The sequence below is a fragment of the Bos indicus x Bos taurus genome, chromosome 29, assembly GCF_003369695.1.
Source record: "Bos indicus x Bos taurus breed Angus x Brahman F1 hybrid chromosome 29, Bos_hybrid_MaternalHap_v2.0, whole genome shotgun sequence".
Taxonomy (NCBI): domain Eukaryota; kingdom Metazoa; phylum Chordata; class Mammalia; order Artiodactyla; family Bovidae; genus Bos; species Bos indicus x Bos taurus.
Window position 1 is genome coordinate 18,656,679 of NC_040104.1, and position 12,363 is coordinate 18,669,041.

The 12,363-nt window shown below is 38.8% G+C and overlaps 1 protein-coding gene across 4 annotated transcripts in view; it reads left to right on the top strand.

Annotated features, from left to right (window-relative positions):
* Positions 1-12,363, top strand: part of ARHGAP32 (Rho GTPase activating protein 32) — a 205,249-nt gene that overhangs the window by 106,341 nt on the left and 86,545 nt on the right. The window lies entirely within an intron of this gene.

Here is a 12,363-nt window from a genome sequence, read left to right on the forward strand (position 1 = left end):
GCAGTATGGGAGACTTGGGTTCGATCCTTGGGTTGGGAATATCCCCAGGAGAGGGGAAAGGGCTACCCACTCCAGTACTCTGGCCTGGAGAATTCCATGGACTGTGAAGTCCTTGGGATCGCAAGGAGTCTGACACAACTGAGCGACTTTCACTTTAGCCTATCTCTGGCTTTCCAGTTCAAGAATCAGTTCACTGTCTTCAGTTGTAATATGTGGTGTAAGATGGCATTGTCCTGTTGAGGAGTAAAAGGATACTGGTGTGGGGTGGAATGGGTGTAGCACTCATTGTGCCATACAGTCTTGCCCTCAGTGGAGATTATTAGTTATGCTTGGTCTTGTTTACCTTAATTCTGAAAAGGAAGTACGGTTCCTGGATACTCTAGAATAACTAGATGACAGCTAATGTTCCCTCTAGCTGAGATGCACTGTGAGCTCTGTCTTAAATGAGCTGGGGATGTGACAGAGTGAAGAAGCAAAAGGATGTAGTGACACAGGCAGAAGAGGCTGTACCACGTCATGTTCTTAGTTTAGTCCACTTTCACATGGAGCAGGAAGAAGCTGTTTTTAAAAATTAGAATCATTACTCTAGTCACAGAAATAGGTTGCTGAAACATCTGTATTCCTGGAACACAACCCTACTTCCAGGCTGTATATTTTAAAAATAAATTCCCTTTTTTACTCAGTCAGGATTTTATGATTTTTATATCTGTGTTCATTAATGATGTTAGTCTGTATATTGTACTTGTTCACTAACCTGAGTTAGAGAACTTCACCGCCCCATGACCTTTTAAAAATAAATGTCTTGAGATAATTTGTAGACATGGGAATTACCTGTTCATTGAAAATTTAGAATTTTCCTCTTTGGTTTCCAGGAGGCTTAATCTGTACCATTTCAGCTTATCGATATAATTTGATTATTGGTCTAGTCTAGATTATTGGTCTGGTTTTGTTGATTGGTTTCTTTTTAGGTCTAATCAGTGTCTCCTTAGGTCGGTTTTTATCTTCTATATTTTCATAGAAAAGGGTCCATTTAATGTAGGTCTTCATATTTGCGGGTGTAAGTTATTGTGTACAGATATTCTTAACGCTTGGTCTTATCAAGAAACCAACTTGGAATTTTATTCATCAACTTGAGACTTTTTGTCTTCTCCCTCCCTTCATTTATCTCTCCCTATTATTGATTAACTTAAATCCTAAGCAAACTTTTTTCCTTAGATAAATAAAATTTTATAGATATTCTTGATACTTCATTTGTTTTTGGCCACTGTTTTTTAATAAGTGCATTTGAGTTTGGACATTTTTCTCCCTGAGAGAAAATTCTACAGAATTCGACATTTAAGTTTTAAATTTCGTTTAGAGAAATTGAAACCAGAAAAAACAAGATAAACAATACTTACTAGAAAGAGCTTGCTGCTACTGCTGCTGCTGCTAAGTCGCCTCAGCCGTGTCCAACTCTGTGTGACCCCGTAGACGGCAACCCACCAGGCTCCACCGTCCCTGGGATTCTCCAGGCAAGAACACTGGAGTGGGTTGCCAGTTCCTTCTCCAATGCATGAAAGTGAAAAGTGAAAGTGACGTTGCTCAGTCATGTCCAACTCTAGCGACCCCATGGACTGCAGCCTGCCAGGCTCCTCCGTCCATGGGATTTTCTAGGCAAAAGTACTGGAGTGGGGTGCCATTGCCTTCTCCCAGAAAGAGCTTATTATTTATTAATTAAAACTGCATGTCATTTTAAATTCTGTAAATTTATTATCTTTATTGCACTTCTCTTTGTGGATCAAGTCCTTTGTCCAAAAAACAAAAAAGATTTATTCACATTCACAAGCTGTTTTTCAGTAAGAAGGAAAAGCATCTCTTGCCACGTGTAGATACAGTTTATTCAGCTTTAGGCTGTTGAGGCATTAGGCTCTGCTGTGCTTGGTGTGACAGCGCCATCTAGTGTACAGGATATGTGTGGTTTTCATTCTCTTATTCAGTTATCTGGAGAAGGCGATGGCACCCCACTCGAGCACTCTTGCCTGGAAAATCCCATAGACGGAGGAGCCTGGTGGACTGCCGTCTATGGGCTCGCACAGAGTCAGACACGACTGAAGCGACTTAGCAGCATTCAGTTATCTGAAAGTGTTAGTCACTCTGTCCTGTCTTGTGTCTTTGTGACCCCATAGACTGCAACCTGCCAGGCACCTCTGCGCATGAAATTGTGAACCTGTAAATTAATGTTTCTTTTTACTGGATTTCATATAAAGGATTAAGTTAAATTAACCCGAATGCAAGAGCTCAGATTTTGACTGAAATACAGCACAGAAAAAGTATGAATTTAATACTTGTCTCCTGAGGGTTCTCTGCTAAAGCTGCTATGCATGGGATTCAGAAATGCTACTGTGGTGTCATTCTTAAAATTAGGTTGTGCATTTTTTTTTCAGTTAACACTTTCTGTCAGCAGACTCATTTGTATCAGCAGACATGTTCTTGCCTTGATACTGAGAATGTGGGGAAAGGTCATAGAGTTTGATCCAACTGTAGAAATGTTGAGAAGTAAAAATATAAAATATAAACAAAAAAGCCCTGAATTTTTATTTTAAATGAAATAATTGGGATTATAATAAAAAAATACTAGCCAGTATTTATTGAATGCTTTCTGTGAACCAGATGTGATACTAAGTGTACTAAGTTATACTAAGTACTTTTGTATGTTGTTTCTGCAGTCAGTCCCGTAACAGCACTGTAGCACTGTAATGTTATTGACTCTTCAGAACAGTTTCAGTTGAGGAACCAGAGGTAGAAGGAGTGTAAGAACTTACCTAAGGTCACAGCTGCTAAGTGGTGGGGGTCTGTGTTTGAATCAAGGCTGTAGAGCTATTCTGAACATTCTTTTGTGAAAATACTAGAAAAGGATACACTGACAAAACTACTGTCTTAAGCAGGAATGAACCAGAATTTTGAAATAGCCGACACCTTCAGTGTATTTGAAGGTAAAAAAGTGTGATTGTTAATAGTGCGGTGTACCCTGTGTGCTGTTAAGTAAGTTCTTTAACTTCTCTGGGCCGGTTTCCTTTTTGTGAAATAGTGATAAACACATTTTCAAAAATATCAGAGTACTGTGATAGTTAAGTGAGGTGAAATTAATAAAGGTTAAAGAACTTTGGAGAATGGCAAATGTTGTAAGGAATGAACTTTGGTGAATCAGGCCATAATCTATGAAATGTAGAAAGAAATACTTTCCTGATGACCTGAGGGTAGTGGTATCAGGATTGAGGCAGTGGATAAAGAAAATCTTTGCAAATAGGAAGCGTTGCAACTATAAGGAATTTTGTGATAAACTACCCCTCACAAGAAAGACTGTACTGATTATATTCTTGGTGATCTAGTAATCAGTTTATTTAGATGTGATATTTCTTTTAATATAAAAACTAGCCTTACATAATAACAGATGCATTTTCTATAATTTTAGTTGATTTAAAAATTTAGCTCCATTTTCAGATAAAATTAAACCTATAGGTTAGAATATTGAAATTGTAATGTATTTATAAGGTTTATGGTTTAAAAATAAAGGAAACCAGAGAAAACACATCATTGTATTTTACCCTATAGAATAGTAACATTGAGGATCATATATATGGATTCCACATTTTCAGTTTCAGTATTTCAGTATCAGCTCAGTCGCTCACTTGTGTCTGCCTCTTTGTGACCCCATGGAGTGCAGCACTCCAAGCTTCCCTGTCCATCACCATCTCCCGGAACTTGCTTAAACTCGTGTCCATTGAGTTGGTGATGCCATCCAACCATCTCATCCTCTGTCGGCCCTTTCTCCTTCTGCCTTTGGTTTTTCCCAGCATCAGGGTCTTTTCCAAAGAGTCAGTTCTTTGCATTAGGTGGCCAAAAGATTGGAGCTTCAGCTTCAGCATCAGTCCTTCCAGTTAACATTCAAGGCTGATTTCCTTTAGGATGGACTGGTTGGATCTCCTTGCAGTCCCAAGGGACTCTGAAGAGTCTTCTCCAACACCACAATTCAAAAGCATCAGTTCTTCAGTGCTCAGCTTTCTTTATGGTATACTGATCTAATATTTAACAGTTTCAGTAGACTATTTTGGAAACAGATTGAGTTTTCTTCCTGGTTAAGAATTCTTCTAAATTTAGCCATTGACGTTTATAGAAACATGTACCAGCAAGAAGTTTTGGTACCTATCTGTGAGACTTTCAGACATTGATAAAAATGAAGTAAATCAGTGAAATGCTTATTTCCCCATCTTCTTAATACTACTTTCAATTTCAAGATTAGCTTGTAGATGTTTCCAGTTAAAATTTATCTTATTTAGAAGTTTATATTATTTGTATGTAACCATTTGAAACAAAGGCTGTGATAATTTTACTATTTCTATCCCTACCAGAAAGTCTTCTCCCTCAAACCAAAACATAAATTTCAACCCTACTTTTCTGCATATTCCATAGTAATACCTCCTGTTATGCCTGGAAATCTTTGTCATTTGAGGGGAAGATTTGAAATGAAGAGTTGACATAGTGAGTTATCAGTGCTGCCATCAACCAAGTCCTGGATTTTAACTGTATCTCATTTGAGATTGTCCAGTTTAGAAGTTAGGTATGTGAAACTGGTTGATATATAGATATGTTGGAGTCACATTACACACATGCAGTTCACTTCCAGGAGTTGGACTGAATATGCTTACAAAAGTCATATTGTTGAGTCTGAAACTGTGAAGAGTCTGAGATGTTTCTCTGCTTAGAGGCTAACATGCCAGCTTGTCAGGGTTACTCTCTCTCTGTAACAGGAACGTGAGGTCTCTGCATCAGAAATCGGACCTTTTATAACCTCACAGTGTAACTCGTGTTGGTTCTTTTTGCCTCAGTTCCCCATGAGGTGGTGCAGTGGGAACCAGATGTATACCACATGTGGACTTGGGTTTTTGTATCACGAGAGGCAGATTCTGACATTTTGAAACTTGGGGTTTCCGTAGGAAAGCTGGTACTTCTGTCCCTTTGCCTTTTTGGAGGTGGAAGGAGGGACTCCGCTCTGGAAAGTTAACGCACCCTCTCTGGGAGAAGCAGCAAAGATGTCTCTTTTACAAACATCTGGACTTGGGAAGAGAGGAGACTTTCTCCAGAGCTCTGGCATTCGGGATTCCCATTCAGTCTTTCTTTAACCTCAGTGCTGAAGTCTCTTTGTTCAAAATGTTCTGACCATATAGAAATGTGAAAATACTCATGAAGCTTTGTTTCCCAACAAGTGTGTATTCTGGAGTGAGCACCTACTAGATGAAACTGTGATTCTGCTGTTCTGTCATTTAATCTTATTTCCATTTATTCTTCATGCTGGGAAGCTCTTGTTCAGCTGAGGGTGGTTCTGGTGTTTAAGGATTAGCACACCAGTTCCTTCTTCTGATACTCCCCTGAGGAAACAGTGTCCTTTTCCCGTTCTGGAAGGAAAAATTGACTCTTAAGTTTATTAAGATGCATGTAGTTCTCTAGCTTTCTCCTAAGAAATTTGAATTGAAATTTTGTCTCATTGATTTTAGCCTTATGTTCTGAAATTAGAACTTGCTTCACTTATTACCCACCTAACAAGTAATATAGAGTTACATCTCAAATAAAGACTTACTCTTCCACTTGGTGTTCTCAACTCAGTAGTTTTGAAGATGTATTTTCAGTGTTGAATATTAGGATGTTGATCATAGATGTGAGCAGACCACATGTGATAGAAATGATTTTTCACGTTTACATGTCTACTACAGTCTATGGAGGTGAGGAAAACGGTTTACAAACTGCACAGGTATGTCGTAGTGAAACTGCAGCCATAATAGCATTATAAAAGATGAATAAAAAGAAAAGAACTCTTTCTTTGCTCAATTTGCAATCTGTTGATTAAACTTTGATGAATGGTTTTTATGTGGGTGGGGTGATATATTTTTATACAACTTTACGCTGATTTCCGTTCTCCATGCAGAGAAAGGACTTTTTGAACATTTGAAGGCTTGCTGAATAGAGTTGTATTTTTAAAGATCCTAACAACACTAATTTCAGCTTGGTTTCCATGGTTATAGAAAAGTGAATATAGGAAAAATAACTCCAAAAATAGATTTGTAAGAAATCCAGAAGATGGGACTTGAAAATTCTGTGTTCTTTTTCTTATAGGCAAAGGATTGAGATATAGGCAAAGGATTGAGATTAAATCAAAGGAAGTAAAAATAAATCATTATGTTCCTGCCATAAGTTTCTATAGGTAAATGTAGCCTCATCTTTCATGGTGTGTATACTCCAGGTATATGTGCTTCGTGTACTGTGTAAAACATCCTGGTGTTCAGACTTGTGTAGCGGAAGTCTTAATGACTACAAACAGTTCATTCAGGATGATTTTACTGAATGCCTTGTCTGTGGCAGGTACTCTGAGTGTCACTGACGAAGTAGATAAGAGAGTCTTTCCTCAGGGGAAGTAAGCAATATACCAATAAAAGTAGTAAGATTGTTGGAGTTCTTATAGGGATTCAAAGGCAGGAGAGGTTATTTCCTGTGGCATTCAAGGAAGGCTTTGATGAAGACTGAACAGGTTTTGGATACGCACAGATAGAAGTGAAGAGCATTTAGACCAGGAGAAATACCACAGACCAAGGTCTCTGGAAGGAAAGGGGATGGACGGGTTAGAATGATGGTGGAAAAACAAGGTTTAGAAAGTAATCTGGAGAAATGCCATCCTTCAAGGCTCATCTAAGGTGTTTGGATTTTGGCTTTAAAGTAGTTTCTTAGTAGGGACTGACAAAGTATTGAGGAATTTTGAGAAGAAGGTACCATGAGCAGTGTGTAGTAAGAAGTGGAAAGAAATCAGTTAGAAGACCGCTCTGCTTATTCATCTAGTCTGTTTGTCTGGATCAGATGCAGGGAGGCCCAGAACTAGGGAAGCAGCAGTGGAGAGTGGGAGCAGGAGCAGGGTTGAGAGGCAAGTTTTGGGAGATAGGAGAGAATAATGAATTACAGGTGTAGGTTAGATCTTGACCCTGGGAATATGAAAAGAAAGGACGTGTGCAGAGGAGGAGGTGATAGAGGGCTCTAGGGTAATTAGGGTGGTCAGCTGGGGGAGTAGTTATGTTACTCACTTTGGGAATTCAAGAGGAAGAAGAGACTATACAGGCAAAGAGAATGAATTCAGTTTTGAAAATAAGTGTTGTATTCCAGTGAGACCGTGTCTGCTTATTCAACCATTCATCAGATAGTTATTGATCCCCACTTAAATTCCAGATACTTTTCAAGATACTAGGGTAGGTAAACACCCATTTCATTTTTTTCATTATATATTCTATTTTTAAAAATCTGTCCATGTGTATTATAAATATTTTACCCCCATTTTGACTCATCTTTCACTTGGTTTGTTGTATCCCATTGTGATAACTATAAAAACTTGGACGGATAGTTGCTAATACCTATTTTTGTGAAGGGGTCTAAAGTCAGTGTTCTCCTATTCGTCCGTCTTCCTAATATCACTCCTCAGAGAATCTCCTTATGGCTTTTTCCTTCTGGAATTCCGATAATGTATTGTTTTGGTATTCTTTATGATGTCCTACAGGTCCCTTAGGTACTTTTCGTTTTCCTTCACCCTTTTTTTCTTTCTCTTCTTTGGACTGTATATCTGTGTGTGTGTGGGTGTGTGTGACCACGCTGAGTGACTTGCAGAATCTTTGTTCCCTAACCAGGGATTGCAGTAGGGCCCTCGACAATGAAAGTGTGGAGTCCTAACCACTGGAGCCACAAGGGAGTTCCCTGGACTGTATATTTTTATTTACCCGTTCTTTAAGTAAGCTGATTCTTCTCCCTGCCCAAATCTGCTGTTGCTCTCTTTTAGTGAGGTTTTCATTTTAGGTAGTGATTTTGTCATCCCCCAAATCTGTGTTTGGCTCCCTTTTTTTTTCTTTCTTTTCATTGATATGCTCATTTTTTTCATACATTGTTTCCCGCCTTTCCTTTAGTTCTTTGTAGTTTCTTTAAGCTCTTTGGGTGTGTCTTATATCGTTTATTTAAAATCTACAAAATTGGGACTTCCTTGGAAGTCCAGTGGTTAGGACTTTGCACTTCCACTGCAGGGAGCACAGGCTCCAGAAGGGTTTTGTCAGGGAATTCCTTGAATGCCAGGAGCTAAAAATAAAAAGTAAAACAAACAGAAATCTACTTCTCCAGTCTTTGCACATTTCCTTTGTGTTGAGTGTCCATTCAGCATTTAACCAAGCTGCTCATACCTCCACCTTAGCTAAAAATGAAGTAGAGGTTAAAGCTCAGGATCTTCGTGTGTCTTTGGTGTGCGTGTGTCTCACCCTGAACAGATTCATGAGTTTCTGCTGTTTCTAGAGTGGTGAGAAAGCTGGTTCTCACTCTGACAAGAGTTTTCCCTTGATTTTTCATGTTTCTGTGAAGGGCCTGGCGTTTGTAGCTGCCCACCGCACCGTTTTGTTGCTGCCATTTGACTATCCTGTTTTGCTTTTCCCCCATCTCCTTGCCTCAATCTGGAAATCTGCTCTCTCCTTCTATCTTCTTCCTTCCTCCTGCTTCTGTTTTGCTTAGGAAGGTTGATTTTGCTTCTATTCATAATTCTGTTACAGGTATTGACATTTAAAATTTTTTACCTCTCTGTTGTTTGAAAGCTGAAGAGGGTTTTTCTGTCCTTTTAGTGGTTATCATTTAAAATTTAACTTGAACACCTAATTTTTAGTCTAAAGTTTTATCAATCTCTTTACTCTTCTCTCAAGCAGTACCAGATAGAATGATTTAAGCAGAATTACTCTTTCTTGTCTTCCATGGTTGTGTTGTTTAGGATTTATAGTTGCATCTCTTTATCTCTTATAATTAATCACCATTTTTGTTACACGTTAAGATTTGTTTTGATGCAATACTTATTTGCTGAATTCTTTGCTCAGTATTTCTGCTTTTTACCTTATTCTTTATCCTGGAATGCCTTTTCATCTTTAAGGATACATTTTAGAAGTCTGTTGAAGATGTATTGATGGGAATTAATTGCTTTTATTCATCAGAAAATGCTTTTTTTCCCCCTCTTGTATATTTAGGTTTGAATAAAACTTAGGTTCATTTATTTTCTTTTCTCAAAACTGTTAAGTTAGTGTCAAACTTCTGCTGTCTGTTACTGTCGAGAATTTAGGTGTTGTATGTTTACTTACATATTTACCCTTTCTGGTGTTGCTTATCCCCTTCTGAAGTTCTGGGTTTTTATGTGGTGCTATTTCCCGTCAGTCTGAGGAAGTTCTATTAGCTTTTATTGTTGCACTAATCTGTTAGAGACAGAGTCTCTCAGCTGTTGTCATTTGTAAATGTGTTTATATTCCTAAAATCGCTAAAGCTTGTTTTTATGGGATACAGAATTGGCAGTCTTTTTCTTCCAGCACTTAAAGTTGTTTCTGTTTGTTTTCTGGGCTCTCTTACTTCTGGTGAGAATTCCCCTGTCATTTATTTATTTTCCCCTTAAAGTTATATGTTTTCTTGGGTTTTTTTTTTTGTCTGCTTTCAAGATTCTTGTCTTTATTTCGTTGTTCAAAAGTGTGATTATGATATGCCTTTTTGTGACTTTTGAAATTGATCCTACTTGAGGTTCACTGTTTCTTGAATTTGTTAGTTGATATCATTTACCAGTTTTAGAAAGTTCTAGTCTTTTGCCTCAGCAGATACTTCTCTCCCCCATTCAAATCCCGTTTCCTTCTGGCACACTGGTTGTACATGTTGCTTGTCTCTGAGATCTCAAGTGTACTGTTATTGATTGAGTGATCATTCTTTTTTTCCTCTCTGTCTCAGCTTGGATACATTCTGTTGATCTGTTTCCAAGTTCAATAATTCTTGCATCTACTGTATTCAGTGTGCTATTAATATCTGATATCATAGTTTTTATTTGTAGCATTTTCTTTTGAATATATTTGCAGATCAGTCTCTGCTAGAATTCTGTATATTCTTACTTTCTTACAGAGTATCTTTTCAAACTAAATTTTAGAATTTCTACCATAATTAATTTAAATTCTTTTTATTATTTCAATATCTGGGGCATTTCTGTGTCTGTCCCTTAGCTTATTTCCTCTGTTGACCATGGATCACAATTCCCTGCTTCCATGTATATTTTGTAATTTTTTAATGCCAAATATGTTATATAAGAGACAGTAGAGACTAAAATCAATAATTTTTACCTCCAGGAATGGGCTTATCCCTTCTTCCATTCTGTTAGATTGTTGTATTAGATTGTGTTAGTCATGTTTGAAGTGAGCAGAATCAAGCTGATCTGTGGTTGATATAGACCTTGTGGTGATGTTGTGTTCAGTCATTCAGTTGTGTCCAACGCTTTGTGACCCCGCGGATTGAAGCCTGCCATGCTTCTGTGTCCATGGGATTTCCCGGGCAATATTACTGGAGTGGGTTGGCATTTTCTCCTCCAGGGGATCTTCCCAATGCAGGGATCGAACCTGAGTCTCCTGCATCTCCTGCATTGGCAGGTGGGTTCTTTACCACTGAGCCGCCTGGGAAGCCTGCTATAGACCTGGCCTTTGGCAACTTTACTTTGCTTTTGTTTGTCATTACTTCTAAGTATTCTGAGTTCAGGAGGTTTTTTTTGTTTTGTTTTTCTTTAGCAGGGAAAATTGAAAATTGTTGAGGTCTGTTTGTGCTCTACTGTTAAGCCAGCAGTTTTTCTGAACTGAGGGAGAGCAGCCCCTCTGGTTGCTAGTTCTCTTTGCTCTCCAGCTTTCTCTGGCTCCCCTTGCCCTCATTCTAGTGTGTAGCTGCCTTATACTCTTACATGCAGCATTGCCCCAGTGGGGTTTCTCTCAGCTTTTCTCTGCCCCTCCCATCTCTACTTGTTAAATGTTCCGCGGGCCTCAGCTTTCCTGCCCTCTCTTCATCTCCAGTGCTCAGCTGTCTTGTGCTTGGGGAGGCTCTGCACACATCACACACGGGTTCATCTCTCTCAGTTCTCCTGCTCTCTCCCCCTGGCCCCACCTTTGGTGTGTTGATCTACTTGTTGATACCTGAACACCTGTGGGAGTCAGTTGCTGAGTGCCTAGGTCTGACTGTGTGCTGCACAGTGCTCTTTGGAATTTTAGTTCCTCACTCCAGTCCACAGGCAGTCATCTGAGGTTTGGTGGGTTTCTCCCTACCCTGTCTAAGGCAGGTTCCTTATCCTCCAGCATCCTTGCCGGGCATCCAGGCACATCCATAGGAATCTCTTCTATCTCAGGAAAGTCTTTTCATCACTGTTTGCACCTTAGCTTGGGTAGGTTTCTTTTCAATTTTTAAGGAACTCATTTTGTAGTTAATCTGGCTAGTTTGGGCTAGTGTGAGAATGATTGTTATCTTCCAGATTTCTCCTACTTAATACTAGGAGGTTGGTTTTTTTTTTTTTTTTAAATACTTTCAATGATACTCCTTTCAAAAGTAGAGAATATATTCTTGTCAACTTTATTTTCTTATAATATTAACTCTAATGATAGGTAATGATTGCTAAGTGCTTACTGAGTGCCATGCACCTTGGTGAACACTTTAAATGTATTATCTCATTTAATATGCACAGACTTGAGAATGGGTGTTATTATATCATTCCCATTTTCCAGACGCGAGATTAGGTAGGTAGGTCAACATTATATAACCAGTTAGTGGCACTTTTGAACTCAGGGTTGTCTGTATCTGTATAGAGTTTGTATCTGTATCTGTATCTGGAGCTGAGTTTGCAAATTCACATCTCTAGATGGAACAGATGTGTGAGTGAATAAGTGAAGTGAGTACGGTGTGAAAAAATAACAAAGCAAGTAGCAAGATGAATGATAATTAACATTCCACCTAGATGTCGATGGAAAATAAATCAGTAATTGCTTCTGTGACAAAGACTCGGGGAGAATACAGGCCTCGTTCAAAGGGACGGTCACTTCGCAGCCCCAGCCAGTTGTTGCCCATGTGAGAATGTGGGTCCAGTAGTTCAGAGGTTCAGATTTTCCAACAGGAGCCAGAGATTTGTATTTTTTCATGTGAAATCATTCAGTTTCTAAATGCTAGCTGTGGTCAAATAAAAATAAAATAAAATCCAGTGTGCAGACCTACATGGTGAGTCTGAAATAGAACATGTCTGCAGGCCCAGCCTGTCCCCTGAGCAGCCCGTGTGCAGTCCCTGTAATGCACCCTTTGCTCTCTGAGACCTCTGGTCACACTGTCTTTTGGGGCCCACTTGAACTTCCTTTCATATTTGTGCTATACATCAAGGACATGAAAGCCTGCTATAGAATGAAGGTACTGTTTTATTTTTTACTGCTGTTCTGTAGTTGTGCTAGTGTAGATATGTGCCACAAAGACAATTGTTAGGAACATTTTTATTTTTTTTAGGTT